General features: G+C 20.7%; 1 pseudogene; it reads left to right on the top strand.

The window, feature by feature from the left end:
• Nucleotides 1–1,537: 1,537 nt before the first annotated feature.
• LOC119663923 lies at nt 1,538–3,997 on the top strand (annotated as a pseudogene).
• Nucleotides 3,998–6,038: the final 2,041 nt, after the last annotated feature.

The following is a 6,038-nucleotide window of genomic DNA, read 5'->3' as shown; positions in this document are numbered from 1 at the left end:
TTATTTTATAAATCGAATTGGTCCAAAAAATATATTAGTAATTTTTACAATTGCAATTAAAGTAATTAAAAGATAATTTATTAAAAAAATTGTTATAAAATTTGTAGGGTAATTATAAAGTTTAGTTAAAATATATGAATTTTCTTTAATTATAATTTTTAAATTAATTAATAATATTGATTCATTATTTGTAAATATATCTATATTAATATAATTGTAAAAAATAATTCATAAAAATAAAATTCTTGTGATTAATGAAATTGTTCATATTAGTATTTTAATTGAAAATGAAAATATTTCATTTGAAGCAATTGCTGTTACATAAATAAATAAAACTAATAATGTAGTCCTAAAAAAATTAAGAATAAAATATAGGAAAATCAAAATGTTTTTGAAATTAGTCCTGAAATTATTGAAATTAAAATAGTTTGAATTAACAGTATTAATCCAATAGATAATGGGTGTTTTAAGAATAAAAATGTAATACTTGAAATTAGTATTATAGTTAAAATTAATATATGTATGATTTTAAGAAATAGTTTAATTAACATATAAATTTTGGGAATTTATGATAAAGAATTATTTCTTTTTTCTTGAGAGTTCTAAAAAAATTATTCTTATTTTTGATTTACAAGACCAATGTTTTTATTAAACTATTAAAACTAAAAAATGATAATTTATTTTTGATTATTTTGTTGTGTAATAGTATTGATAGGGATTTTTTCTTTTATTTTTAATCGAAAACGTTTATTATCTATGTTATTAAGTTTAGAATTTATTATTTTAATAATTTATTTTTTATTATATAGTTATATAAATATAATAGATTATAGAAATTATTTTATAATAATATATTTAACATTTAGAGTTTGTGAAGGAGCTTTAGGAATTTCTATTTTAGTTTCTATAATTCGTACTCATGGAAATGATTATTTTCAATCATTTAGAATTTTATAATGTTAAAATTTATTTTTTTTATTTTATTTTTGGTTCCTATTTGTTTTTTAAATAGTATATTTTGAATGGTTCAAAATATATTATTTTTTATTAGTTTTATTTTTATTTTATTTAATATTTATATAAATTATTTTATAAGTATTTCTTATTTTTTAGGATGTGATATAATTTCTTATGGATTAATTTTATTAAGATTTTGAATTTGTGCATTAATATTAATAGCAAGTGAAAAAATTCAAAAATTTAAAAATTATAATAATTTATTTTTAGTGAATGTAATTTTTATGTTATTTTTTTATTTTTAACTTTTTCTAGAATAAATATTTTTGCTTTTTACTTATTTTTTGAAGGGAGTTTAATTCCAACTTTATTATTAATTTTAGGGTGAGGGTATCAACCTGAGCGTTTACAAGCTGGAATTTATTTATTGTTTTATACTTTATTTGTATCTTTGCCTATATTAATTGGAATTTTTTATTTATATGAAAAATTAGGAAATTTAAATTTTTATTTTTTAAGTAATTATATGTTTAATTATGAATTATTATATTTTTCGATAATTTTAGCTTTTTTGGTTAAAATGCCTATATTTTTGGTTCATTTATGGTTACCTAAAGCTCATGTTGAAGCTCCAATTTCTGGTTCAATGATTTTAGCTGGAATTATATTGAAATTAGGAGGGTATGGACTTTTACGGGTATTTTCATTTATTTCATTTGTTTGTTTAAAATTTAATTATTTTTTTATTAGAATTTCTTTAATTGGAGGAATTTTAATTAGATTAAATTGTTTACGTCAAGTTGATATAAAGTCATTAATTGCTTATTCTTCTGTTGCTCATATAGGGATTGTTTTAGCAGGAATTATGAATTTAAGAAATTGAGGAATTTGTGGAGGGTATAGATTAATAATTGGTCATGGATTATGTTCTTCAGGTTTATTTTGTTTAGCTAATATTAGATATGAGCGGTTAGGTAGACGAAGATTATTAATTAATAAAGGGTTATTAAATTTTATACCTTCTTTAACTTTATGATGATTTTTATTAAGATCTGGAAATATAGCTGCTCCTCCTACATTAAATTTATTAGGAGAAATTTCTTTAATAAATAGAATTGTAAGTTGATCTTGATATTCAATGATTGCTTTATCATTTTTATCTTTTTTTAGAGCAGCTTATACTTTATATTTGTATTCTTATAGACAACATGGAAAAATTTATTCAGGGGTTTATTCTTTTAGAATAAATAATATACGAGAATTTTTATTACTATTATTACACTGGGTTCCTTTAAATTTATTGATTATAAAAAGTGAAATAATTTTTTTTGATTATATTTAAATAGTTTAATTAAAACATTGATTTGTGGTGTCAAAAATATAAAATTTTATTTTAAATTGTGAAAAATTTATCTTTATGTAGAATAAGATTTTGATTATTAATTAATTTAAGAATTATTTCTTTTATTTTTGGTTTAATATTTATTAATCATGATTATTCAATTTTTTTAGAATGAGAATTAATTTCTTTAAATAGAATTAGAATTGTAATAACTTTTTTATTTGATTGAATAAGATTAATTTTTATATGTTTTGTATTATTAATTTCGTCTTTAGTAATTTATTATAGAAAAGAATATATAGCAGGAGATATAAATATTAATCGATTTATTTTATTAGTTTTGTTATTTGTTATATCAATGATATTTTTAATTATTTCTCCAAATTTAATTAGAATTTTATTAGGATGAGATGGTTTAGGGTTAGTTTCTTATTTATTAGTGATTTATTTTCAAAATGTAAAATCTTATAATGCAGGTATATTAACTGTTTTATCAAATCGTATTGGAGATGTTGCTTTATTATTAGCGATTGCTTGAATATTAAATTATGGATCTTGAAATTATATTTTTTTATTAAAATTTAATATTTTAGATATAAATATATTGATTATTGGTATATTAATTGTATTGGCGGCAATAACTAAAAGAGCTCAAATTCCATTTTCAGCTTGGTTACCTGCAGCAATAGCAGCCCCTACTCCTGTGTCAGCTTTGGTACATTCATCTACTCTTGTTACTGCTGGAGTTTATTTATTAATCCGGTTTAATTTATTAATTGGAGATACAATTTTAGGACAAAGATTGTTATTAATTTCAGGATTGACAATATTTATATCAGGGTTAGGAGCTAATTTTGAGTTTGATTTAAAAAAATTATTGCATTATCTACTTTAAGTCAATTGGGGTTAATAATGAGAATTTTATCTATAGGATTTTATAAATTAGCTTTTTTCCATTTATTAACTCATGCTTTATTTAAAGCATTATTATTTATGTGTGCTGGGGCTATTATTCATAATATAAATAATTTACAAGACATTCGTTTAATAGGAGGATTAAGAAGTTATATACCTTTTACATGTAGATATTTTAATATTGCTAATTTAGCTTTATGTGGAATACCTTTTTTGGCTGGATTTTATTCTAAAGATATAATTTTAGAAATTGTATCATTGAGTTATATTAATATATTTTCTTTTTTTCTTTTTTTCTTTTCTACAGGATTAACAGTTAGATATTCAATTCGTTTAGTTTATTATTCATTAGTTGGAAATTTTAATTTTTATAGTTTAAATTTATTGAGAGATAATAGTTGAATTATATTAAAAGGAATATCTGGTTTATTATTTATAAGAATTATTGGTGGAGGATTTTTAAATTGACTGTTATTTGGCACCCCTTCAATAATTTGTTTACCTTTTTTATTAAAATTATTAACTTTAATTGTGTGTATTTTAGGGGGATTAGTAGGATATTATATTTCAAAAATTTCTTTATATTTTTTCAATAAATCTTTACAAAATTATTTTATTTCTTTATTTTTTGGTTCGATGTGATTTATGCCTAATATTGTTACATATGGGTTAATTTTTAATTTTTTATTTTTAGGTAAAAATTTGTATAAAAGTTTTGATCAGGGTTGATCTGAATTTTTTGGAGGATTTTATTTATATAAAAATTTATTGGGATATTCAAAATTTAATCAAATTTTGCAGAATAATAGTTTAATTATAATATTAATAAGTTTATTTTTTTTTGTACTAATATTTTTTGTTATTTGGTGTTTAAATAGCTTATAATTAGAGTATTACGTTGAAGTTGTAAGGGAGATTTATGTTATCTTTAAATACTTAAAGAATTAAAATTAGTAATTTATAAATAATAATATTTATTTTTACAATGAAAATGTAATGTTTTTATTAAACTAATAAATAAATATAGAAATATAAATGGAATTTAACCATTAAAAATAAAAGTTAGCAGCTTTTTTTTGTTCATCATATTTCTTTAATTGGAATTTAATTCAATTTTATTATTAACAGTAATAAACCTCTATTTTGGTTTCAATTAATATTAAGAATAAGGGTAAATTTACCTAATTTTTAGGTCGAAACTAAATGTGATGTATCACTTCATATTCTTTATAAGATAGATTACATAAAATAATATTTTTTGAATGCAAATCAAATGTTAAATTTAACTACAATCCTAAAATAAATTTTCCATTTAATTAGATCAATTTAATATCCCTTGATTTCATTCATGATACACACCAATTAATAAAATAATTAAAAAGATAATTGAAGTTATTCTTCATATAAATAAATTTGAAAAATTTAAAATTATAATTATAGGTAAAATTAATGCAATTTCAACATCGAAAATTAAAAAAATAATTGTAATTAAAAAAAATGAAGTGAAAATGGAATTCGTGAAGAAGATTTTGGATCGAATCCACATTCAAAGGGGGAATTTTTTTCTCGATCATTAAGTATTTTTTTTGATAAAATTGAAGCTAAAAATATTACAATAGAACAAATTGTTAAAATAATTATTGCTATAATTGTTAATAATAAAATTATCTAATCTATATTTTATAGACTTTATGATTGGAAGTCATATATACTTTTTATATTATTTAGATAAATAATGAATTTAATTATCTTCCTCATCAATAAATAGAAATATAAAGAAATAATCAAACAATATCAACAAAATGTCAGTATCAAGCAGCTGCTTCAAATCCAAAATGATGATTTTTGGAAAAATGATTATTTAAATGACGAATTAAACAAATTATTAAAAAAGTTGTTCCAATTAAAACATGAATTCCATGAAATCCTGTTGCTATAAAAAATGTTGACCCATAGATAGAATCAGCAATTGTAAATGGGGCTTCGATATATTCATATGCTTGTAAAATTGTGAAATAAATTCCTAATAAAATAGTAAAAAATAATCCTTGGGAAGTTTGTGAGTGGTTATTTTCTATTAATCTATGATGAGCTCACGTTACAGTAACTCCTGAAGCTAATAAAATAGCTGTATTTAATAATGGGATTTGAAATGGGTTAAAAGGGGAAATTCCTATAGGTGGTCATGAAGCTCCTAATTCAATAGTTGGAGATAAACTTCTATGAAAAAAAGCTCAAAAAAATGAAACAAAAAATAAAACTTCAGATAAAATAAATAAAATTATTCCTCATCGTAATCCTGTTGTTACTATAAATGTATGTAAGCCTTGGTATGTTCCTTCTCGACAGACATCTCGTCATCATTGATAAACAGTAATAATAATAATGTTTCCTAAAATAAATAATGATATATTATATTGATGGAATCATTTAATTATTCCTGAAACAATTGTTATTGCACCAATGGCTCCTGTTAATGGTCAAGGGCTATAATCTACTAAATGAAATGGATGATTTGAATGAGTTGACATTAATTTACTTCTCTGGAATAAAGTGTTCTTAATACTGCGAATACATAAGATTGAATAATAGCTACAGCAGATTCTAAAAGTAATAATAAAATTTGTCTAAATAATAAAATTGATAAAATCAATGAAGTTAAAGATGGACCTGTATTTCCTAATAGAGTTAATAATAAATGTCCTGCAATTATATTAGCAGTTAATCGAACTGCTAAAGTTCCTGGTCGAATAACATTTCTAATTGTTTCAATACAAACTATAAATGGTATTAAAATTGCAGGAGTTCCTTGAGGAACTAAATG

This window comes from Teleopsis dalmanni, unplaced genomic scaffold (genome assembly GCF_002237135.1).
Source record: "Teleopsis dalmanni isolate 2A unplaced genomic scaffold, ASM223713v2 unscaffolded_contig_1113, whole genome shotgun sequence".
NCBI lineage: Eukaryota > Metazoa > Arthropoda > Insecta > Diptera > Diopsidae > Teleopsis > Teleopsis dalmanni.
This window is presented reverse-complemented; position numbering and strand designations above follow the sequence as displayed.